Source organism: Sceloporus occidentalis, unplaced genomic scaffold (genome assembly GCF_023333645.1).
Source record: "Sceloporus occidentalis isolate IW3139 unplaced genomic scaffold, rSceOcc1.0.p SCAF_75, whole genome shotgun sequence".
NCBI lineage: Eukaryota > Metazoa > Chordata > Lepidosauria > Squamata > Phrynosomatidae > Sceloporus > Sceloporus occidentalis.
The window spans coordinates 3448254-3473811 of NW_028317055.1; the positions used below are offsets into that span (position 1 = coordinate 3448254).

The 25558-nt window shown below is 40.1% G+C and overlaps 1 protein-coding gene across 1 annotated transcript in view; it reads right to left on the minus strand.

Moving 5' to 3' along the window:
- The window catches only part of LOC149285895 (slit homolog 3 protein-like), a 300871-nt gene that overhangs the window by 271184 nt on the left and 4129 nt on the right, over positions 1–25558 (minus strand). The gene's annotated exons all lie outside the window — the stretch shown is intronic.

Consider the following 25558-nt stretch of genomic DNA (forward strand, 5'->3'; position numbering starts at 1 on the left):
ACAGTGCCAGGGGCGGAAATTCAACCGGATGAAAGAAACGTACATGAGAATCGGCTCCAGGAACATAAGATTATCCAGAATGAAATGAGTAGGGACCTAACCCTGTGATTACTGCCTTAGGATAGTAGCAGGCAGGCATCCAGGTACCGCAGTTACAATTTTCTCCAACTTCTTTGTACTACTGATGCTCAACTCAAACATATATATATATATATATATATATATATATACAGGTATATATATATCTTCAGGATAAATGGGCTGACGAAATGGGGCTTCTTATTCCATGTTTAATTCTGTGCACTTTAATGCAAATGATAGCTGAGTCCCACTTAAGTGGTCTTTTTTTTGTCCACTTGTGAAAATTAATGGAAGGATTCAGCCTCGGGCCTATACATTTCCCTGCCCCAAGGTTCTCCCCAGAGAGCACTTGTGACTGCACATGTGCACTATACTCACCACATGCTAGTTTCAGAGGCTCTAATTATATTCCCTGTGCATATGTGTAGAAAGCACTACCACTGATTTCAATGAAAGTGATTTCCTGCCATTGACTGTCTGCCTCAAGCGTCCAATAGTGATGTGAAACTTGGACTGCAGAGAGGGTGGTGCACTTATCCTTATGGTAAGTGGCTTTTAAAAAAAAAAAAAATACAAAAAAGAAATGAAATTTTTGAATATTAAAGTACTTGCTAAATACTTTAATAAGCATTCTTAAATGGTCGGGCTGTGGTATACCTGATGAGGGAATGGGTACAAAAAATAATCATGCAAAACTCAAAACTATTACCACATGTCTGCTACATATAACTATGGCAAAATAAGAATCTTTAGTGTGTTCTTCCATATAGTAAGAAGCATCGTAAAGAAAGCGATAACAAGAAAAGAATGCCTGATCCTGATTCAGCACGTTTTGGCCACTAGATGGTAAACGCCCTCAAGCAACATGACATTAATGTAATAGAATTAGTAAAGTTTTTAAATGACTTGGGATTCTATAACATTTGAATATCTGAAGAGTTGACAAACCTCAGGGGTACCGCTCACACACCTACTCCTTGTCTGTTACTCTCCTTTCAATTTACTTTTCCCTTTACTTTTACAGTTCCTGCTAACTCTTCACCCTAACCCCACCCAGTCTGCATTGTAGTCCTCTTGGGTTCAAAAAGATGGTTTGCAGTCAGGCATGCTACATATACCCAAACTGGGTCTCTGGTAGTTAATTACTGCACACACAGCTTTATAAATCACAACCCTTTCATATATATTCCACCTAATACACTTTTATCTTGTCTGAAAGTACTTGACACGCTATACCTTAACAGATTATGTTTAAAATCCATTTAGCATTTAGGCTGATAGTGTTTTATTGTAAGCCTTTGTTTGCACAAAAAAGAGGCATTTTAGCATATGCTGATGATTTTATGAATTTGGTAAAATCTGTAAATCTTTACAGCTTTCTCATTTTTTGTTTTCATAAGTGCATTTAGTGTTTTTAGTTTGGATTTAAAGCTCTTACATAAATACACAGGGAAAGGTTGATGGAAAGCAGTGTCGCTTAGTAAGGTTATATGGAATGCCAGCTCTGTGAAAATAGGAAAGAGTGAGCAACAGATTGTAGTGATTTCATTGAGAATATAAACAGGGATTAGAAGGCATTGGGCTGACTGTGTGTCTAACACAAACACAATTTCACGTTTAGGAAGAGCTGTGGAATAAACAGAAATTAGCGCAATCACATGTCGATGATTAACAACTACAATTTTGATACATAATCTAATATTTGGAACAAGAATCAAGAACAACACTTAAATAACTAGCTCACAATCCTTCACTCTGGACTTATTTTTATTTTATTTTTCTGTTACATTAATCATTTTACAAAAACATTTCTCCTCAAAATATCACAGTTGGCAACCACACAAGAAGGATTTTCTAGAAAGTTGTGGTTTACAGAACACCAGAGGACCCCTTGTTCTTCCACTGTGGTCCTTGGGCCCAGAGATGTGTTCTGCTCAAGAAAGAGTAGATTAGACCTAGGACAGCAGCCCCTTTGCCACTAAACCAAGAGCAGCTGCTGCTCAATAAGATCATTACAAGGGAGATTTCTGATCTCAACCATCACCCCATTACACCATTGTTGACTATGCCTAGGCAGCGAAAATTCCATAGCGCACTGTTCTACACATATGGAACGTCGTAAGGACAATGGCTGTGGAGGGAGCAACTGGGAGTACTGCTCTGGGTCGGGTCTAAGGCACCCCAGGAATATATAAGTTGTCTCCAATGATAAAACAGTGTAAGAAAGAGGGTATTTGCCTTCAAAGGACGTTTAACTTTTGCACGTTGACAAAGTGACCTTCTTGGGGTAGTTGGAGGACACAGGCATCAACACATTATAAGGCAGCAGGAAGGTCTTTGGGTCACTGTTATCTTTCAAATGAAATATGTAAGGCATGTGTTAGCAGCATTATCCTGAGGGATAAATAAGCACAATCACTTAAGGCGCAAGATTTCTATATGAACAGCTGCATAGTTGTTCCTCAACCAACAGTAACCACTAATAGAGCAACACTTTAGGAGGCAAACATATAGTAAAATTAGAGGCATCAAAGGTAACATTAACTCACTATTAGTGGATATTATCTTAAATTGGTATTTACTGAATATATTACTAAAATACAGGTAGTTCGAATTTGACATTCTACAAATATCCAGTGTCTACATACAGTGATGGAGGCAGCTAATGAGTTATATATTTGGTTAAATAGGCTGACAAGGTAGAAGTAGTACATATATGCATCCAACTGCCTGTGGTTCCTTTGTTAGTAAAGAAACAGCATAGGAACATTTCTAACTCTAACATAATTGCATAATTGAATAACATAATTGTTTTCTAATGATCAATTAGCCTTTTAAACGTAAACTTCGATTAGCGAACACAACGTGCCATTGGAATACAGGAGTGGTGGTTGCAGATAAAAGGCCTCTGTATGGATATTAATATTTCATGTTATTTTAATGGACAACCCCCCTCCCCCCCAAATATTGTTTTTGAACGGTAGTGTATTTATATATATATATATATATATATTATGTTTTGAAGCAATGTACATTAATCTGGGGAAAACTTCTTAACAGACAAAACTTTGTGATTACTATACTAAATTGCTTGTCTTGTTTGGATTAGTAATTTACAAGGATGTTTGTTTATCTGTGCGGTTATTCAAAATACAGAATCCTATACCCTAACATTCTTCTCTGTAGAATAGTTATCCTGAATATTCAGATGATAGATTTTCCATAATTTATTCCTCACAGTAATGGCCACAGTCAATCACAATGTTTGTGAGTATCTGTGTTGTCATTTGAGCAAACAATGTGACAGAAAAATAGATTTGGCTTTAGGAAAGAATAATCAGATCATATAAAATAGAAACACATTCACATTTAACACGTTAACCGTTTCTTTCCAGAAGTCGGGCTTATGTTTTCCCTGGCCAAAAGCACCATGTTTCCAGGAGATCAAGTGTTTCGGGCAGGAAGAGGAAACAAGAAGGCAGTACGAAGATATAGAGGCCTTACTGCCAATCATATTCCTGTTTGGGATTAAGTTTTAACATTACGGTATGAATCAGTAATTCATAGCATGGTAACGCACGGTATTAAATGTCAGTTTTTTCTACAAAGTTTAACATGATATGAAACCGGTCAGATTACTGGCTTTTCTGGATTGATATAACCCTTGTTTTCCTCAATAGAATACCTTATTATCATCTCCTTCTATAGTCACCCAAATTCTCACACATAGCAAAGGCATGCTATCCTGCCTTCTTAGTAGTTTAATAATAATAATGACGTACTGTCAGTCCTAATACTAACATCAGGTTCCAGAAGATTTTTTAACCCTTAAGGTGCCAGCTATGTACAAAAGCTGACCAATCTCAGGATTCCAGAACTACTTCCAGAAGTAAGGCTTACATTCGGAAAAGGTTGGCGGAACAGTCTTTTCCTGCTTGGAAATGTAGGAGCAAGCGGCAAGAGATGCCCACCCGCACCTTAGAGGGGAAAGAGTGTAGAGGCAGATGTTGGTGGTTGTGTTTGGCGATGGTGTTTGCTGGATTTGGTCTGTTAAATGGTAACCCTATGGTTAGTCTGGGTACGGTTTTGGCTAACGTAGCTTTGATTGAAAGCCACTTAGAGGGTTAATTTGTTGTTCATAAACAACAAGTGGGAAGTATGGGTTAACTTATAGAAGGTGTGTTGCAGTGTGGCACTTAATTAATAAAGTGATATGGCCATACACAATCCAAAAATAATGTCTCTTGTGGTCATGTCGTCATTTTAATCCAACAGAGTACATTAAGAAAAACACTGTCATGGGGACCAGGAGAAGGTAATCAAGTATCAGTCAAACAAACAGTGCAGGCTCTCTTGGGTAGACTCAATGAAATTGAACGTAAGTAGTATTATTTACTAAAAAGTGGCCCAATAATAAAATAGCCCAAGACACAACTGGTAGAGAAAATGATCCATGTACACTAAAATATTTAAAATAAAACTGCCTAGCCCCCTTGCCAGCTGCTCCTTCTAGAGACCTATATACTTTTAAGACAGATTGGCCTGTTTGCCGAATTAAAATAAAAGATATATGCTGGAATTATAAGATACCAGAGAAGTAGGGATACATTTTACTGGTGGCGTACAAATATGTAGTTAATCGTGTCCATGGGGCGTAGGAATATGTAATTTTCTAGTAACTGTATCAAAAAGATTTATTATGACATAATAACAGCTAGATCACTACAAGTGTTTAGCCATTTTTTTTATTTTAATATGAGAGATGTATATCTCCTTTCAGCAACAGTGAAGTATTTTTAACAATGCTAAAATGGTTTATGATCGATCTGACAATAGATTTGTCAAAGACTGTAAAAAAACATTTGCTTGCAAAGGATATGTTACCAGTTTAAAACATCAATCACCTGTATGGTGAAACTATTACGCACCAGTACAGTAGAATCTTTTTATGCTCTAAGAAAATGTCCCATGATGAGTCACGCCAAAGACAGCTGAGGATTTGCGCTGTGGAATGCCTCGCTGCCAATCATATCGCTGTTTGGGATTAAGTTTTAACATTACGGAATGAATCAGTAATTTATAGCATGGTAACACACAGTATTAAATGTCATATTTTCTATAAAGCTTAACATGATATAAAACCGGTCAGATTACTGGCTGTTCTGGACTGATATAACTCTTGTTTTCCTCAAAAGAATACCTTATTATCATCTCCTTCTATAGTCACCAAAAATCCCACATATAGTTTTATGCCAGTCAAAGGCATGCTGCCCTGCTTTTTTGTAGTTTAATGATAATGATGTACTGACTGTCCTAATACTAACATCAGTTTAAGTGGCAGGATAAGATTATTTAACCCTTATGGTGCTAGCTATGTACAAAAGGACTCATATGCTGATCAGGATTCTCAGGGTCACACAGTCCAGAACGGACTCTTTCCTATTATTATATTAAAAACTGCCAATTGACGCTTCTGTTACAAGTATATAATGTTTATTTCAAGAGTCTCAGGGACAGCTCATTTAGAAACTTCACAGGTATGCTAACGTGTACCATGTATGTAGTAACACTCAAGGGTCACCTCTCTGTAGCCAGGTAGAATAGGGAGGAGGTTTAATTGCACCTCCCTCAACACATTAATAAGGTTTTGGTAGCAGTATAAACTGCTTTGTGTGCCCACTATGTAGGAGGTGAGCGTAGGTTCTCACCCTATTGAGAGTGTGCCTTGACGTGGCGGGTGAGCTTAATTATGCTTTGGCCAATTCATATAACCAAAACCTCTCATTTATATTATGTTTATGTATTTGTTGCCAACTTTATTAGGGTGAGAAGCGCAGACAGTTTCTGTTTTTTGTATACATTGTACAGCCAATACACTGTTTTTGCAGCATGCTTACACCTGTTTGGTAGGCCTCGTATTATACATTTGTATTATTTGGGCCTGTGACTAGCTCAGCGCACCGACATTTTCTTTTCCCTGTTTGCACATATTTGAGGTTGTTGGCTCCTCATCAGTCTGGTTGCAGCTTGCTGTCCAGGGGTTAATAGGGAGGAGGTTTAATTGCACCTCCCCCAACACATTAATAAGGTTTTGGTAACAGTATAAACTGCTTTGTGTGCCCACTATGTAGGAGGTGAGAGTAGGTTCTCACCCTATTGAGAGTGTGCCTTGACGTGGCGGGTGAGCTTAATTATGCTTTGGCCAATTCATATAACCAAAACCTCTCATTTATATTATGTTTATGTATTTGTTGCCAACTTTATTAGGGTAAGAAGCGCAGACAGTTTCTGTTTTTTGTCCTAATACTAACATCATCTTAAGTGGCAGGATAAGATTATTTAATCCTTATGGTGCTAGCTATGTACAAAAGGACTCATATGCTGATCAGGATTCTCAGGGTCACACAGTCCAGAACGGACTCTTTCCTATTATTATATTAAAAACTGCCAATTGACGCTTCTGTTACAAGTATATAATGTTTATTTCAAGTACAGTCTCAGGGACAGCTCATTTAGAAACTTCACAGGTATGCTAATGTGTACCATGTATGTAGTAACACTCAAGGGTCACCTCTCTGTAGTCAGGTAGAAAACATTCTAGTAGTGCAGGTCATGGCAAGACGTCTGTTATAGAGGAAATATAGGCATTTAATGTTAAATATGCTCCTCTGAACAGAAGAGAAAAATAATCAGCAGCTTCTTTAAACATAAAAATAAGGTGTGATCTCTCCCATTAGGCGGCGATCAGTTCATGGAGCCAGAAGTCTAATATGGCTGCTTGCTACCACGGTAACAAACACTGCGGTGAGTGGGATTAAAGTGTCAGCACACTAATTGATAAAATTAAATAGTAGTGATTTCATATTTCTTTCTCATTCTATGTTTGAATGAAGATATTTTATGTATAGGATTTACTGTATCTATTATCAATAACACTAAAAAGTGTTCCCTCTATGCTCTATGCAACACATGTTAACTCGATGTTACGTAGAATGCTTTGGTCTGCGGATCAACACTATCCATAAACTCAACCAAACCTTAAATGGATGACAGAAATAAAAAAACACAACTAAACAGATCAAGAGAACAAGTCATGTGGTTAACGATTCCCCCCAAATCATCAGTGTAAGCAATTCACAAATACCTTCTAGTATATTCAAGAATTGTCCATAACGGCAAACGACAGGAAACATGTAATATTTAACGTCTTTTCAATGAAGAAACTATGCCTGTAGCTAACATACTGGTAATTTTCTGTATCTCTATTTGGACTACCTTTCTAGTTATCCAGGCACTGATGGCATGGGTCTACAGTATAGTACTGTACTTTGTGATCTGTTTTTTAATAAAATTACATATTCCAATATATATATATTTTTTTTTAATTATTTTTTTACAAAAAATATGATGTCTGGAATTCAGAGCAGGACCAGCTAAGAAGCAGTGTCTCCTTAATGTTTTTGAGTCTAGAAAGACACTTCCTAGCACCTGTGGTATATGAAGAATGATTCTGATTAGGACCTTTGAGTAGGCACTGGTGAATAGGCCAATACTCTCACTTGAGGTTTAAGATCCCTTTTTAATTCAATCAGTGTTCTTACAACAGAGCAGATGGGTCTTCTGCAGCAGAGTAATGTTCCTTGCACACACAGCCTATGTGTTTGTACAGAACTCTATTCTTAGGATCAAGATTATTGTTGACTGGAAACATCCTTATGATTATGGACTATATTATTAGATTTAGCAGAAATACTGACGGGAAGAATAAATATCCTTGTTTACTGTTTTACAGAATAAGGTCATCCAGGAGACATCAGAGCAATGCACTTTTTCCAAATGTTTTATTTCTTCAAATAAATTTTTGCCGAGGATTTGCGAAAACGCCCTTATATTAAGATGAACTATAATACTGTTGTGTATGTTAAATTTAATGAAGCTGGACTATTTGCACTTAATCCTGGTTAATTCTTGGCTATTATTAACAGGAAAAAGAACCAATTTGCCAAGGCATTTTTTTAAATACAGTCAGAGGATTATTGCCGTGCTTTCAGTTCGTTATTCGCAGGGTACAGAAACTAGATTAGTTTAACTCATTTTTTGTTAAATTAATACCTTCCCAAGTAAAACTATAACATGCAGTATAGCTAAGTCTTAATTCAAATACAATTACATTGTAAGAAACGTGAGATATATTCAAAATGTAAAATATTCATTCTAGCAGTATTTCCAGACAATGTATAAAGCCAGCTAACCTTGTACATCATTTACCCTTGGCAAAAGGGCTTTTTGATTTTACTACAGTAGGTCAGAACTAGGGTTTTTTCAGCGCCAGAAATCAACAGTGATCACAGAATTTAAATGAAAATTGGTAATTTATTGGACCACTTCCTCTGTTAAGTTATAAGCACTATTCCACTGAAATTGAAGCTAATAAATTCTGCCGAATAAAACAATAATAATAAAATGAGGATTAATCTTGGTCATGTTTTATTTACAAAACTGATATTTTCTTCAAAACTATTCAAACGCGTGTTTTTTAAATATAAACATTGTTGTTCCTGCACGTGGTGTATCCTGATTCCTAACTGTACTTACATTTGGCAAAGGATGTTATTTTAACCAATGGCTTATGAATAAGTGTTATTCAATAACTCTTTGTTCTTCAAAAACGCCTCTGACAAGTCAACCAGAGAAATTTTTGAGAAAGTCAACTTTTGTTTAGAAGCAAATCAATGCTTCAAAAGAAAATCACTATAATCTGGGCACATTCAATAAACCACTGAGCGCTATGTGAAGAGTGACAAAACAATGTTTATAAAATGTTTCTTAAATAAGGCCGTTGTTCCATGCAGCGATAAACATGGTTTTAATAAAACGCAGAACCGGCTTTGTGCTTGCCAACTAAACATTAGGACACTTTAAATCATGCTTTGCTGTCTGTTTTGAAGTGAATGCTCTCCCAAGAATTTCATGTGTGTATGTATATATATATATATGTATATGTGTAAGGTTTGTCTTACCAGAAGGAATCCGATATGCAGGACTGGAACACACTTGCTCAAAAACAGAACACACGCAAGGGGCCTGGTGAGGATAACAGGGCACTTGGTGGTGTAACTGTAAGCACGAGTGGTCAGAGGGCAACCGTTTAGCAGACCAGGGTCGGGACGCCAGAGGTAAACGTAGTCGGGTCGGATAGCCAAGGTCAGGATGCCAGAGATACACGTAGTCGGGTTGGATAGCCAAGGTCAGGATGCCAGAGGTACACGTAGTAGCAGGGAGAGCCAGGGTCAGGAAACCAGAGAAACACAGGAAGCCGTTTAGCAGACCAGGGTCGGATACCGGGAGAACAGGAACAAGATATATATATATATATAGGATACGGGAGGAGCTCACGTAATACGGACAGAACCAGTATAACTGAGCACTGTGGATACTGTGCTCGAGGTTTAAATAGCCCGGGGGGGCGTTCCCCGACGTCCGGGACGTGATCGCGTCCTGCGTCGCCATAGCGACGCAGCGGAATCCAGCCGGCGGTCAGCTTCATGAATATTCATGAAGCGGCCGCGTGCGCGAGCGGCTGCTTCAAGCTCCAGTCTGCGGTGCCAGCGTTTCTGCCGGGGAGGAGAAGAGGACGGCCGGGAGCTGCTTAAGGTAGGTGCCTTACAGGATCCCCCTGCAAGACGCGACCTCCGGGGGCGAGGATGGCCTGGCTTGAGAGGATGCAGTTTATGAAACTTTTGAACACATAATGGAGCATGAACTTGACTTGCCGGTTCCCAGGTCCTTTCTTCTGGGCTATATCCTTTCCATTGTATAAGGTATTCTAGATGCCCTCAACGGATCCTGGAATCTACCACTTTTTGTACCACGTATTCTTCAATCCCGTCGATGACCACTGGTGCAGGAGGAGGAGGTACCCGGTCAGGAAAAGGATTGGCCACCCAAGGTTTGACCAGCGATACATGGAAAACCGGATGAATCCGACAGGTAGAGGGAAGTTTCAATTGCACTGTCACTGGGTTGATGATTTTCGTGATATAGTATGGGCCAATGAACTTAGGTCCCAGTTTCTTGGAAGGGATCTGTAGGCGCAAATGACTTGTGGACAGCCAGACTTTGTCGCCACAATGCTAAGTAGGGGGACTGGAACGGTGGCGATCTGCATATGATTTGTAGGCCTTTCTGGCCTTGATTAAGTTTTGCTTCAGGACTTGAAATTGTCTTGTTAGCAAGGTGACTCGATCCGAGATCCCGGGAGTCGTAGGTTCGGTTGGCAGACCTGGAATCATGATAGGATGGTAACCATAGTTTGCGAAGAATGGAGACATCTTTATAGATCGCTGTGTTTGATTGTTGTAGGTGAATTCTGCGGAAGGGAGAAATTGGAGCCAATCATTCTGAAGGTGCGTGGTGTAACATCTTAAGTAATGCTCTAATATTTGATTTAGACGTTCGGTCTGACCGTTGGTTTGCGGATGAAAGGCCGTGGACAAAGTGGGACGAATGTGCAGCTTGCGGCAGAACGCCTTCCAGAAACGAGATGTGAATTGCACTCCACGGTCTGAAGTGATAGTTCGTGGTAATCCATGAAGCCGGAACACTGTATCCAGGAACAAGGTGGCTGTGGTGGAAGCGGAAGGAATGCCAATTGTGGGAATAAAATGTGCCATTTTGGTGAATCTATCGATCACCACCATGATTGTGTCGTGTTTCTTAGAGGGTGGTAGATCGACAATAAAGTCCATAGAAATTTTAGACCAGGGAACCGAAGGAATAGGTAATGGGCGGAGGAGGCCCGTTGGTTTTCTACGGAGGGTCTTGGTACGAGCGCAGGTAGTACATGAACGGACAAACGAGGTCACATCTTGGTCTAGCGAAGGCCACCAGAATTGACGTCGAACGAGGTCTGTAGTCTTCTTAATGCCCCCATGTCCGGAGAGGAGAGAATCATGGCATGTTTGTAGAACCTTTAAACGGGCCGGGGTCGGTACAAATATCTTATCACGGTAGTATAAAAAGTTTCGGGTACAACGAACCGGAGGATTAGTTCTCGGAACTACGGCTCTGCGGGATAAGGAGCGAATGAAGTCCATGAGAGATGGTTGGTGTGTGAGGAAGAGGCTGGAAGGAAGAATAGTATCCGGTTGAGTCTCGGGACAACTCGATACAGTAGGTAACCGAGACAAGGCGTCTGCTTTGGTATTACGGGATCCAGGGCGATACGTGATATGTAGGTTAAATCTCGTGAAAAAGAGAGCCCACCGAACCTGTCTGGGGCATAGACGCCGTGCGGAGCGAAGATACTCCAGGTTCCGGTGGTCAGTATATACCGTTACTGGATGTTGAGTCCCTTCTAGCAGATGACGCCAGGTGTCCAGAGCCTGTTTGATGGCCAGTAGTTCTCTGTCCCCCACACTATAGTTCATCTCGGCCGGGGTGAGTTTACGCGAGTAGTAGGCCACAGGATGCAAATTTTGTTTCTCCCCATGTCGTTGGGACAGAACTGCTCCTACCGCTAGATCCGAAGCATCCACCTCCAAATGGAACGGTTCCGCCACCATGGGTTGAATAAGGATGGGAGCAGTGGTGAAGTGTTGTTTGAGAGCGTCGAACGCATTCTGTGCTTCCGGTGTCCAGGCAAAACGGGAGTATTGACGAGTCAACTTGGTGATGGGCGCGATAACATGAGAGAAGTTTCTAATAAATTTGCGATAATAGTTTGCAAAGCCAATAAAACGTTGGACCCCTTTTTTATCAGAAGGTACTGGCCACTCCAAGATAGCTGACACCTTTTTAGGATCCATCTGTAGGTTTCCAGGCGTAATGATGAATCCCAGGAATTCTACCTGATCAGCTTCAAATTGGCATTTTTCCAGCTTAGCATAAAGGTGATGTGTGTGTAGACGGTCGAGAACCATTTTGACCTGGTCGCGGTGATCAGATAGGTTTGACGAGAATATGAGAATATCGTCCAGATAGACCACCATAAAGACATCCAGATAGTCCCGAAAGACGTCATTTAAAAAATGTTGGAAGGTAGCAGGGGCATTGCAGAGCCCAAAGGGCATGACAAGATATTCGAAATGTCCATATCGACTTCGGAAGGCGGTCTTCCACTCATCTCCTTTACGTATGCGGACCAAATTATAAGCCCCTCGGAGATCAATCTTGGAAAAGATCCGCGCAGTTTTGAGTCGATCCAGGAGTTCAGGAATAAGAGGTAACGGATATCTGTTTTTAATGGTGATCTTATTTAGTTCCCGATAGTCTACACATGGTCGTAGACTCCCATCTTTCTTTTCTACAAAAAAGATTCCTGCGCCTGCTGGAGAAGTGGAAGGTCGGATGAACCCTTTAGCTATATTTTCTTGGATATAGTCCTTAAGGTGCTGTAATTCAGGTTCTGATAATGGAAATATCCTGCCGAACGGGATGGGAGCGCCAGGGAGGAGATCAATGGGACAGTCATAAGTCCTTTGGGGAGGAAGTGTATCAGCTCCCTTCTTGTCGAAAACATCACGGAACTCTGCATATTGTTTAGGAATACGTGGATCAGGAGGAGGCGAACAATCAGGAAGCAATAGAAGTGTAGGGTGGTCTGTCCGGCATTGATTGCGGCAAAACAGGGATTGGAAGGAGAGGGTCCCCTTGGACCAATCAATTGTAGGATTATGGAGTCTTAGCCAGGGTAGGCCAAGAATTACTGGAAACATGGGTGACGGAATAAGGTCAAAGTTCAAGTATTCCGTATGATTATTCCCCAATAGAGCATGAAGTGGTGATGTTTCGTGTGTAACGGGTCCAGTAGACAGGGGGGACCCGTCGACCACTTGTATATGTATGGGAGCTGGCTTAATTGAAGTTGGTATATGCAGTTGCTTGGCAAAGTCCTGGTCCATGAAGCAACTGCTGGCTCCAGAGTCGATGATAGCAGAAACGGTGGTAGAATTATTGGTCCACTGTAAAAACAAGGAGATGTACAGGTGAGGAGAACCGTCCTTAGGGAAGGAACTTAGGCAAACTTTATCAGGTGCAGGCTTACCCCTGGGAGGGCGTCGCGGACAGGTAGATATCAGATGTCCAGGTTCACCACAGTATAGACACAGATTGTTCCTCCGACGACGGGCCTTCTCGGCTTCTGATAGTGGGCCACGTGCCACTCCGATCTGCATAGGTTCTTCTGGAGGGGGCATGATCGCTGGAAACTGGAGAGGAGGACCGGTAGGAACCGTAGGAGCAGTATGAACCGTAGGAGGGAAGTGGCGTCTCGGGGTAGGAATGGCTGAAGCTGCGCGTTCCAGGCGTCTTTCCCGAAATCTGCGGTCAAGCTGTATGACCAGGTGTATGAGGTCTTCTAAGGAATCAGGAATGCCCACGCGAGCCAGTTCATCCTTCAATCCTTCGGCCAAACCCAGACGGAACTGATCTAACAGTGCTGGTTCGTTCCACTTGCTTTCCATAGCCAAGCTTCGGAATTCGGTCACGTATTCCTCTACTGGCCTCTTCCCTTGTCGTAAAGCACGTATGGCAGCATGAGCAGAGGTAGTGCGAAAAGGATCGTCAAATAAAGTGTCCATAGCGTGACTGAACTCGGTCCATGAGTTCAGGACTGGATTATTGGTGCGCAGTAGATGGTGAGCCCAGATCTGTGGTTCCCCTGATAATAAAGAAATCACAGTTCGTACCTTCACATGATCAGAGGCGTAGGTTCTGGGTTGGAGAGAGAACAGGATTTGGCAGGACGTCATGAAGGTACGATAACTGGCTCTGTCTCCTGAGAAGCGCTCGGGAAGAATAGCCTTGGGTTCAGGAGTAGCAGCAGCAGCAGAGGCCCCCTCCATTGGTGGAAGCGGAGCGGGAGCAGGAGATGGTGCCCCAGGGCCAGGGGGGTTAGTTTGCAGTTCATGAAGCTGGTGCTGCATATGCGCATGGCTGGCTTGGAGGTCCTGGAAGGAGCGAGTAAGTGCAGTGATCTGTCCAGCGATGGCTGCAAGAGCATCAGAAATTCCTGCGGATTCCATGTCGAGGCTCAGTTATTCTGTAAGGTTTGTCTTACCAGAAGGAATCCGATATGCAGGACTGGAACACACTTGCTCAAAAACAGAACACACGCAAGGGGCCTGGTGAGGATAACAGGGCACTTGGTGGTGTAACTGTAAGCACGAGTGGTCAGAGGGCAACCGTTTAGCAGACCAGGGTCGGGACGCCAGAGGTAAACGTAGTCGGGTCGGATAGCCAAGGCCAGGATGCCAGAGATACACGTAGTCGGGTTGGATAGCCATGGTCAGGATGCCAGAGGTACACGTAGTAGCAGGGAGAGCCAGGGTCAGGAAACCAGAGAAACACAGGAAGCCGTTTAGCAGACCAGGGTCGGATACCGGGAGAACAGGAACAAGATATATATATATATAGGATACGGGAGGAGCTCACGTAATACGGACAGAACCAGTATAACTGAGCACTGTGGATACTGTGCTCGAGGTTTAAATAGCCCGGGGGGGCGTTCCCCGACGTCCGGGACGTGACCGCGTCCTGCGTCGCCATAGCGACGCAGCGGAATCCAGCCGGCGGTCAGCTTCATGAATATTCATGAAGCGGCCGCGTGCGCGAGCGGCTGCTTCAAGCTCCAGTCTGCGGTGCCGGCGTTTCTGCCGGGGAGGAGAAGAGGACGGCCGGGAGCTGCTTAAGGTAGGTGCCTTACAATATGTTTGTATATATATATGTATATGTTTGTGTATATATATATATATATATATATATATATATATATATATGTTTGTATATATATATATATATATATATAAAAAATAAATTTTATTTATAGAGCACCAGTAGATTCCATAGTGCTATTATAATAGGGGAGAAAAATAACTGCAACATTACAAATTTCAATATAACAACTATAACATGATCAAATGTAAGACATCTGGTACAGAAGGAGATGAGGAGTATGTTCCTGAGACCATCCATTACTGGGAGCCATGGGTGTCTGGTAGGGGGGGACTTCCACCCCTAGAAGTTCAAAGGGGCCCACTTGAGCAGCAGCAGGGGACAGAAAACCAGTAGGCTGTTAAGAGTAGGTTAATTAGACATGGAGATTAGAAAAAAACACCTTGCAGCAAAAAAGCTTTTATTTAATTCTGTACACCCCCTTGCTGTCAGAGTGGCTTGGTCTGCTCTCTTCCTCTCCCTCTAGCTAGTTAGTCTCCTCCCCTTCACTCTGGCAGCTGCTCCTTCACAGGTACAGAGTCACTGCCTGGGCAGAGACACTGTTTGCAAACATGTATTCTAGCTGTAAAGACTACATTTCCCATGGCTCACAGCCAGTCTGGTACGTTAAGCATCATAGGAAAATGAGTACCCAACAATTGAAGTGCCAACAGTTTGCCTTTATATCTGTATGGATAGGTTCTGCAGCTGTCTTGCAATGCACATCTCATATGTAATAACTTTGAGTGCCAAACGTTAGCCACAACTGCTGAAAAACTACCAAGTGTCTTATTTGGGCTTTTATGTCGCTTTTTACGACCCTTTTACTACCCCCTTAAGTTGATTATTATAAGAATAGTAGCTAGTAACTGCTGTGCATTGGGCTTTGCCCCCTCCCCTGGAAAAAATCTTGCAGACACCCATGGTGGGAGTTTACAATGTCTTCAGAACCCTTACTAGAAATTGTAACATTTCGTTCTGTATGATATTTTATTTTAAATAATGGAACTTAAAATCGGTTATTGTAACTATTTTTTCTTTGTATGTATACCACTACTGGTATCTACTCCTCCTCCAGGTTGATTAAAGCCCTTATGAGATTGGAAGACAGAAGGTTTTTCCATAACACATACTTCTCTGTCTGACTTCCTATAGGCCATAGGTGATTAAGGGGCCAAGGTTTTCTCCCCTCCACAGGTGCAGCCTACTCTGCAACACCCCACTACTTTAGTCCGCCGGTTCTCTCTGCTCCGAAATCACAATCATTGCCTACTTCATGACCAAGGAGCTGTGCAGCAGTGAGCTGAGGAAGGGGACCCTTGATTATGCCAGATAAGGGCCAGTGGGGCCTGACACACATGACTAAAACTTCCAGCCATGCCTAACAAAGTACTGCTGCTGATAGCACAACATATACCAATTTTTACACAAATGCAATATGGAGCTCCAGTCCCAAAGAGTAAAGTTAATCTCTGCCACTTAGCTACTATTGTCCCAAGGTATGCAAAGCAGATCATGTGGCAAGATTCTCAGTAAAAGATGCTGTCACACAAGCCGGCATGCTGTAGTTTATCTATAATACAATTACAGCACTTACTTTATGGTGTCTGGCAAGTATCAACAAAACATTTAAAGCATTAGGTAATCACCACACTAGTGAGGGCTTGGTGACATTGTGTCACTGACATACCTGGAAACTCTTCAGGTTTGATCTCTTTGCTCTTTCTCTGGACAGGAAAAGCGGCATTTAACCATGCCAACCCCTCACCCACTTTCCTTCTACTCAACACTACCCTTGCCCTACAAGACCCGTTGGACCTGCCACATGCATGGCTAGCTCTGCCCATTTGATGCCACTCCCCCAGAAGAGATACAGCTCCAGAAAGCCTGATCTGGGAAGTCCGCAGGTGTGGTCAATGACCACATTACAGATGGATGACTCTGTGCTAAAGGAAATTCATATAAACATTTTGGGTGTGCACTGATGAGAAATTATGCCCATTTTCCTAATGGGCCAAGTGACCATAACTTCCCTTTATAGATTACTCATTATATGTGACATTATTGGTCACTGACCCATCAGCTGATAAGCTGATACAATATTGTCAAAAGTTTAGCTCTTGAGCTAAGTATCTACTGATGTCATTGCGGATCCAACCTAAGGCCGACTCGTGAAAGCTCCTTGGTACAATAAGTGAAACCACCCAGTGTACATAGGCCAGAAAAGTCTGAGTTTACCAGAGCTTAAAAGAATAGAAGCCTTAAAATTAAGAATAAGAAAAATAGAGATAATTATGAATACATTTTGTGTTACTGTTTATCATTTGCATATTAAAATCACATAATTTTGGTATTACAAATCCTGTTTAATGTAGCTACTTGGTATCACAACGGATGCTATCTCCTCCTGACTTGTTTAATTTCTACTTCGCATATTCACTCAGGCAATAGCACACTTCAATTTAACAGATTCACAGCAGCTGGATTCTTAATCCATTAAATGTGACTTCTCAGACATAAACAGGCTCTATGTAAAGTGTTTTACATCAAAGCAGACTACTTTCTCCTTTCTTTGGTAAATCAAACCTTTCATGTTCCTTTCTTATCTAATGAATATTGTAGCAGATTGTGTTTACTTTTCATTTCACCAGCCCCCTATAGGCGTAGAGCATTCATCTTTACTCAACCACAAACCGACAGGTAACAAAAACACTGCTATTTTTATTAGCAAATGTAATGGTATATGTAAAAGGATATGTTGCATAGCCTTGTTAGCTTTAGTATCCATGTAAACCAGATTCTGTTAATATCAAATACCAACAACATCAACCTGGGTTTGAGACATCTGCTCTTTAACACATAGAAAAAAGATGTAAAATTGCATAATCCTTTGGAACTCAGAGATCTCTTCTTCAGATGGACCCCCTGAGGTCCTAAAAGCTTTACATCTTTTACCCGATAAAAGGTATCAACTTCAACTAAAGACTCAATTTTCTCTTGGGCTAACAAATCATAATTAAATGGTGCCATGGTTAGGCTGGTCATATAAAATCATACATAGAATGTATGCCGTGCTGCGGAATATGATGGTGCTATAAACAAACAATAAATAATAATAATAATACTCATCTACACACCTATTTAACTTGGATATTTTTCTCAACATTTTTGTTATATATCTATTAGTGTTTGTGCGTTGGCTTTTTTCTGTTTTTAGCTATCGTATACAGAAATAAAAAGTGTAACTAACACAAGCTCTCAGACATTAAACCTTGGTATTTGAAGTAAGATCGGTTGCATAGCAATTGCCAGCCATTAATCCTCAATTAACCTATATTTCTTTTGAATTGTTCTATTGGAAAGTTCTGCTGCAACTTGGAATGTTAGAACAGAGCTGTTCAGAAACATAGGTTTAAGCTTCTTAATTCTGGAATGCCTAAGAACAAACACATAGACTGATTGTACGTCTGACTGCCTTCCCCGTTCTTAGTGATCTTGCAATTCTAGTTTTAATAACTATTACATAATAAGGCAAAGGTAGTGGGGTATGAGCACCTGTGCTATCTAGTATAAAGTAAACTGTATGTTACTGAAATTTCGGAAAGTTAGTGGAGAAACGCACAGATTATAATTTAAGTCTAATATTCATTATTAGGTTGTTACACGTATCTAAAACTTCTTGTCCTAACATTTCTCCCCCTTGAAATATACTTCCCTCTTGAACTTTGGAATCCTTACATTTACCTTTTTTCATCATAACCCCTCTCGCATTCTTCGTTTCTCCAAGCCATACATAAGAAAATCCTTAAATCCTTCCTGATAATTTTTATCCTGCAAACCACTCTCCATTTTAGTTGCCTTTCTCTAAATACTCTTAAGAATGTCTGTATCCTTCAAGAGAAGGCATCTAGGTGAGGTCTGACCAGAGATCTCTAAAATGTCAGAACCTACACACTAGAGGACTGCAAAAAACTTGCGGGCGCGGGTGGTCTTGCCGGTGTTGCAGGCGCGAACGGCGGTCAGACAGTGTACCTGTGGGTCCCGGTAATCCCACGCTGTCCCGCAAGGCTGCCTTCGCGCTGCTCCATTACAGCATCTCTTCTCTTGCTCCGCCCAGGAACACAGCAGAGTCACGTTATGCGCAGTTTTCTTTCCCGTGACTCCGCTGTGTTCCTGGGCGGAACAAGAGAAGAGACGCTGTGAGGGAGCAACACCATGGCAGCCTTGCGGGACTGTGCGGGAAATCTGCAATTCTGGTAAGGACCACCTCCTGGCGTGATTGGCCACATATGTGGTGGGAGCGAGCGGGATTGGACACACATGTTGCGGGAGCGGGGGGAAGTGGAACACACACATGTTTTGGGAGCGGGGGGAAGTGGAACACACACATGTTGTGGGAGTGGGCGGAAGTGGAACACACACATTGCGGGCAGAAGTGGAACACACACATTGCGGGAGCGGGCGGGATTGGACAAAAAATCAGCGGGAACGAGATTAACAAAGCAGTCCCGCACAGGGCTCTACTACACACTCTTTCTGCTACTAATACCTCTAGCCATACAAGCCAGCACCTTGATTGCTTTTATAACACTTTGCCTGTTTAACTTCTCTGAAATAATACTGTAATTGTATGGTAAAGCACTTGTCTTGGCATCTGTGTGTCAAACCATTTAAACAAAGTTAAGATTATTGTTCTTTACTGGCACTGCTTAATAGTTGCATTGAGAGCAGTTATTCTTTTTTTAATATGTGGTGTTTAGTTGGAGGGAAATATTAGCAGACTTATTTTGATTAAATCTGAGAGCTTACAAAATATGTTGTTTTACGGGCCGTATTATTTTAGTGGGCGCACTGCGTACCGTCAGCCTAGACAATGCAAACAAACTGTCCTCATTACAAACAAATGCTCATCTATTCTCACTTTGCATTCATTCATAATTCCTAGTATTACTGGAACAACAACTCCAGCCACATTTAACAGGCAGATTAATATGTGGCTGAAAGAAATACATTCTCAGCATTGTTTATTGTCTGGATAGAAGACGTGTTGTGTGCAGCTCTAAGAATTATGTCATGGGTGTAGCAATGTTAATTTTTTTAGTTTTCTAGACAGAAGGGAAAAAAAATCTTTTAAAGAATTTGAGCCAAGAAAATATATATATTAACATCCCTTCAATTAAAAGAGGCGTGGATGAAATCTAAATCTGAGGACTAATCTTACTTTCTAAACCCAGGGATGATAGAGATAAATATCATGTCTGAGTTCTTTGTCATTTAGGAGCCAGAACGGTTTTCTACAATATATTAGGCTTCAAGTATATACTTTTAACTGTTTGAGTACCAATGGAGTAAGCAATAAAACACCAATAAAAAAAAATAAAAAAAAAATATTATTTTTTTTTTTATTTGGAGTGCTTTAGTATAGTAGAATCGAACATTTTAACGGCAAGGTGGGTGATATACAGGGCCCAGTGGCTCTGCAGGCTTCCTTTACCTTTGTCCCCTAATAGCATAATGTATTTTGAGCATACTGCCCCTTTAAGAAGCAACGATAGAAAACCTGCTCATTTCCTTACTTAGTAAATGACATGAAGGCAATATTTCAAGAAAGAAAAAAAGCAATATAGAAACACACTACAAAAATCCATAAAAGCGAAAAAAACACGGGTATATAGTTGGTAAAACATGAAGCATGTTGATTTTACATAAATAATTTAAACACATGCTAATTATGCCTCAGGCAATAAAACCCCATTTCTCAGTGATCATGGCTATTATGCACTAATTGCATGCAAGAGGTTTGAATAAGATATTTAACAAGGTTTACCACTGTAGATTTCTACGAAAACATTTCATTTCTGAAGACTGGATGCAACTAAATAGCCATTTTTCCTTAACTTTGTCACAAATTATCGTTGATGTTGTAGGTTTGAAAAATGGAAATTTGTGGCCTGAACAATTAAATTTACTTTTAACATCTGGTAAAAGCGGAAAGCAAAAAAGGACCAAAAATCTGCATTCTGAGAATAACCATAGTAATTAAAATGATTGATTATATCATATGTATGAAACAGCAGTTAAAAAAAGCTCTTTTCTATAAATTTTAAGAGCAATTTTCAAATCTTTAATAGCTTTGACATGTTGACTCACCTGCTCACGAAATTAAAATTAACTATATAAGTATTACAAACAGCCATCTTATAATGTTAATGTCCCTTTACAGCAAAATGTACAAAATGTACAATGTACAAAATGTTACCAATTCCTCTAACAAACCCTATGTTTTAAAAGGACTACTTAATCTCCCTGGGCCAGAGGCAAGTGTGACCAGTGCATGCTCAGCCAGTTAGAAGTCTGCAAGAAGGGCAAGAGCCGATCTGCTGTGGGACACAGGCGCTCTACAGGGACAAGTAAAGTTATGGATTGCGCAAGCCGGACAAGCAGTCAAAAAAGTGGTCTTGATGCTAGTCGTCCAATGCTAGTGAGATCCTATGTCATAATTTTGTGGCCAACATCAGAAGTAGGTTACTAGAACATTTTATTTGTGTATCATTCAATATTTGTGGCATGACAAATTTCCTTTGCTATCACAAATTGCACATATACAGTAGAAGAACATCAAATGTTAAAAGCACAAATTCTTATTGAGTAAAGTTCCTGTTGAACCAGTAAGTAATCTGAGAGATGCACTTGGGTAATGTGGATAACCTACGTTCACCAGAAGTCAAACAGGCAACAAGGAAGACAAGACACGTTACTAGTGTTTTTCGCTTGGTATGCTACATTTTCCCTTCTTCCAAATTCTAAATCAGACTTTATTGTAAGAGTTATATGAGGTAAGGCTGCTCTGTCTTGGTCTCTATACCTGCTATATTATTGTGCTGGGCCTACATTACGTTGTATTGTTAACTGTAAAAATATTGGTGTACCATGAAAGCTATACATAGATAAATTTATACTCGTGTTTCTAGAATTCATAATCAAAAAGGTCAAGTATGCCACCATCTTGACTCTCATTCAGGTTATACTTTAGTCACTGAATGCTTCTTCAGGGGAGGACATTCTCAAATGGATTAATGAAGGATTATGTGGCTTCAGAAATGTTTGATCCTCCACAAAATGCATGGATTATCTCAAGAGCCAGCATAGTAGCAGAACTAAGACTATGCTCAGAGGCAAATACACAGGCCTTCAGTTTTCATGATATTTTTCAGGATTAAAATGGTTTTCAAATGGGCTTTGTGTTAAATTTCAAAGGTCAAATAATTTAACTCCTTTTACCATTACGAGGAAATGCCAATGGCAAAACACACAAGTACTAGGGAAAAAAATTAAATAAAAATACAAATAGATAAATATGTGTAATTAATAACAGATTATGACATTTCAATTCTATTACTGTCCTCAAGAATTCGATAAAAACAAGTAAATGCATGTGTTCAATATCTAAATGAAAGTATAAATCGTTGTGTTTGCTGTCATATCTATTTAAAGAGGATGGAAAAATCAAAGACCACATTAGAACCGAAAATGTCTCCAAAACGTAATATTAACACCACACGTGTGGAATGGGTGACTGCTTACCAACTAGCCTTCTCCGCTCCAGTTTTGATTATCATTATGAAATGATTACAAGTGCATGATCTGCTCGTATTTCAGAAAAATATTACTGCTGAGACTTTTTAGTGAGAAAAGCATTTTTCCCCAACACCACAATCTGTGTACAGCACGGCCAAAAAGGATTGATGGGATGTTGCAGAAAAGCCACAAAAAAATATTAGCTGCAATCAGCATGCCTAACTTGCAACTCAAGAGACATAACCGGACTTTAAGGAGTTGGCAGACTGGAACGGGCAGATTTAAGCACTCTGGTTAAGGCTACAAGCACCAGTAGTCATGCACCAGTGCTTAAAAGTGGTTTGGTTACCAACATTAGCTAATATATCAATCAAGCTAACGTCAACCATTGAAGCAGTTTCCAGTCTAAATATTAATACATGACTGTATCATTTACATTTTCAAAAAAAGAGGTGTATTATATTATTGTAACAAAAAGGGCAGATAATAAGCACAAAAAGGGGGAAAGGCAAAAAACTTTTTGTGAAATGCTAAAAAAAATTAGTGATCCATTATTTGCTTTGCTGTTCTTGCAGATTAGAAGCTTTTGTGATTATTTTGGATGTAGATATTTTGTATACTATTTAGAATTGTTTCTATGGTTCTTTTATTGATCGTATGCCTTTATTTTTAATGTAGAATAAGACCTACGTGATGCAAAGAACAGATGCTTAGTTTATACAGCCATTATGCTATTCTTCTATGCCATAACGCCATTCTGAGGGTGAATATGACACAAGTGATTAAACGTCTTTGTGACATGCATACAAAACAGATTAAAACCATAGTACAAACACAAGAGTCACCAACACCTGCTGGATTCATTTTAGGGTAACTATATTTTATTATACACAAAGCCGAACTAGCATGTCAGTACTCCAAAGATGTCAACTCTACGTCAGAAACACATTAGTGTGACTTTTATGCCAGCGTAGAGAAAGGAGGCAATGGGACTCATTTCAAAGGCTTTGAAATAACTTCAAAGAAACTTTCAAATGGAAATTCACTGAATTCAGTCCCAACCAAAATGAGAGAGAAAATGATTGAACACTTACTGTAGAAGACTTAGTGGATACGTGTCAAGCATTTTCCTATTGTTATTGTAGAAAATTTGGACGTAGCAGGAAATCACTCACACTCACTACCTGGTTGTATATTATATATATATATATATATATATATATATATATATATATATATATATATAGACATATATACACCTTATCATTTTTAAACTAGAAGGCAACTGGTCCAATTCATTAAATTTAACTGTAGCTCAACAAATTTACTAACATGTTAACGAATTTAAAAACAACAAAATGTTCACAAAACCTACTACTGCAATAGTATTTAAATATTAAATGACCACATATTAAAGTTTGAGGGATTTGACTTTTATTTGGGAAAGCAAAAAAATGTTTAACTATTTCTTTCCAAAACTTTCTTTCCCCTACACAACATAACAAAAATCCATTCTTGATTCAGCTGTTCTGCTAATTGTTTATTTAGCCCTTTTCTCTGTGTCTCAAAATCCAGGTGGAAAGAAAAAAAAAAAGGCAACAGCACTGAAAAGCCACAAAACCACATGGTTTGAACAGGACATACAGAAATAATGTGTACCCGCAAGAAAACAGTCATTAACTATGGAGTCACGTTCATGGTTTATGGGTTTTTAAGAGGAACCAGTGTACCTATGGTACTCTTGCCATATGATGTAAGTATAAAGTGATAATGTTTCATAGATGGGTTGCAACTTTCCCGAAACAACATGTTCAATGTTTTATGTCACAGCATATGGAAACATAGGTATGTGGCTGAATGCACTTACCGAAGGCTTAGGGGTAGGTTGTTACTAAACTCAGAGGTAAACAAGTGTATGTTACCTGATCCACTGCTTTAAGTGTGGCTATATTGAAGGAATCTGGTTTTACTCCTCTTCATTTGTATTTTAATGTTAGACCTTCCAACGTGTGCGCAGGCAGCAACAGGATATGTGGCCCCATAGGCATCAATGAGTTCCCAAATTCTTGTCATTGCCACAGGTGACCCTTGAGGCATATGAGGCATACTGCCTGCTCAGCATCTTTACAGCCTACTGCATGGGGAAGCATAGTGTGTGGTTCTCCATGATATATTCTTTCCTCCCACATAAAAGTAAACTTAAATATATTGTCATCCTCTTCTTAATAGCAGTATAATCAGTCAGAGTCATTCATGTGGGCACATTCAACAACTTGCATGCTTTGACACTTTAGGTTCTCCGGCCTTAAGTTCACGGGGTACCAGGGTAATAAAAACCAATTCTGCGGCGTAGTATAAAAGTGGTCTTTATAAAAGTGGTCCCCATCGAAAGCATTGAAATAGTCTAATCAGCAGGTATCATTACATTGGTTGTTATGGTGATAATAACCCAGTGTACGAATGTCGCACCAGAACTTGTACATAACCCCCGTGATTTCAGATGGTGTGGCATCTTTGGAGTTGTAGTAGATATATCCTAGACATTGCCTATCCCTGAAAATAATCTATTTTAACCCCTGAAAAGGGCAGAGATGGAAGATGCATGGATACCAGTTGATGGTGAACTAAAAATGCCCAGCCTAGTCTAGTTTGCAGAGTCATAGGATTTATATTCTACCACCACTCAGAGAAAGGCACTAATTGCATCCTGAGCTAGGGAATAAAGTACAGAAATCCAATTATACGATCAGTTTCTCCTTGCATCGCCCAACTCAATGACTCTCACATATTGGGACCACCAACACAGTTGAGTAATCACTAAATTCTGGACTGTTAGGTGAGCCCGTGCCTTATAGGATAAATGGAAAAAATTTCCAGGAACAAAATATTTTTTTTATAGTTTGTCAGTAGGTAAATGTGTGCAATTTATTACACATTTCAGCTCCAAGCTCAGCCTAAACAGGATTATGCTAATTTGACATTGCATACGTAAACATTACAGTGGCATATCATTTATCTTTACATAAGCAGGGTAATTAGATACAAAGGATGGCCATTATAAAAGCAAACAAAGATACGTGATGGATTCTTGAGCTGCAAATTCCTCTTTACTGCTTTAACTTCCGAATACTGCTTTTCTTTCTAAACATTTAAGGTCTGGTTTTTATATACTGCTAATATAACTCAG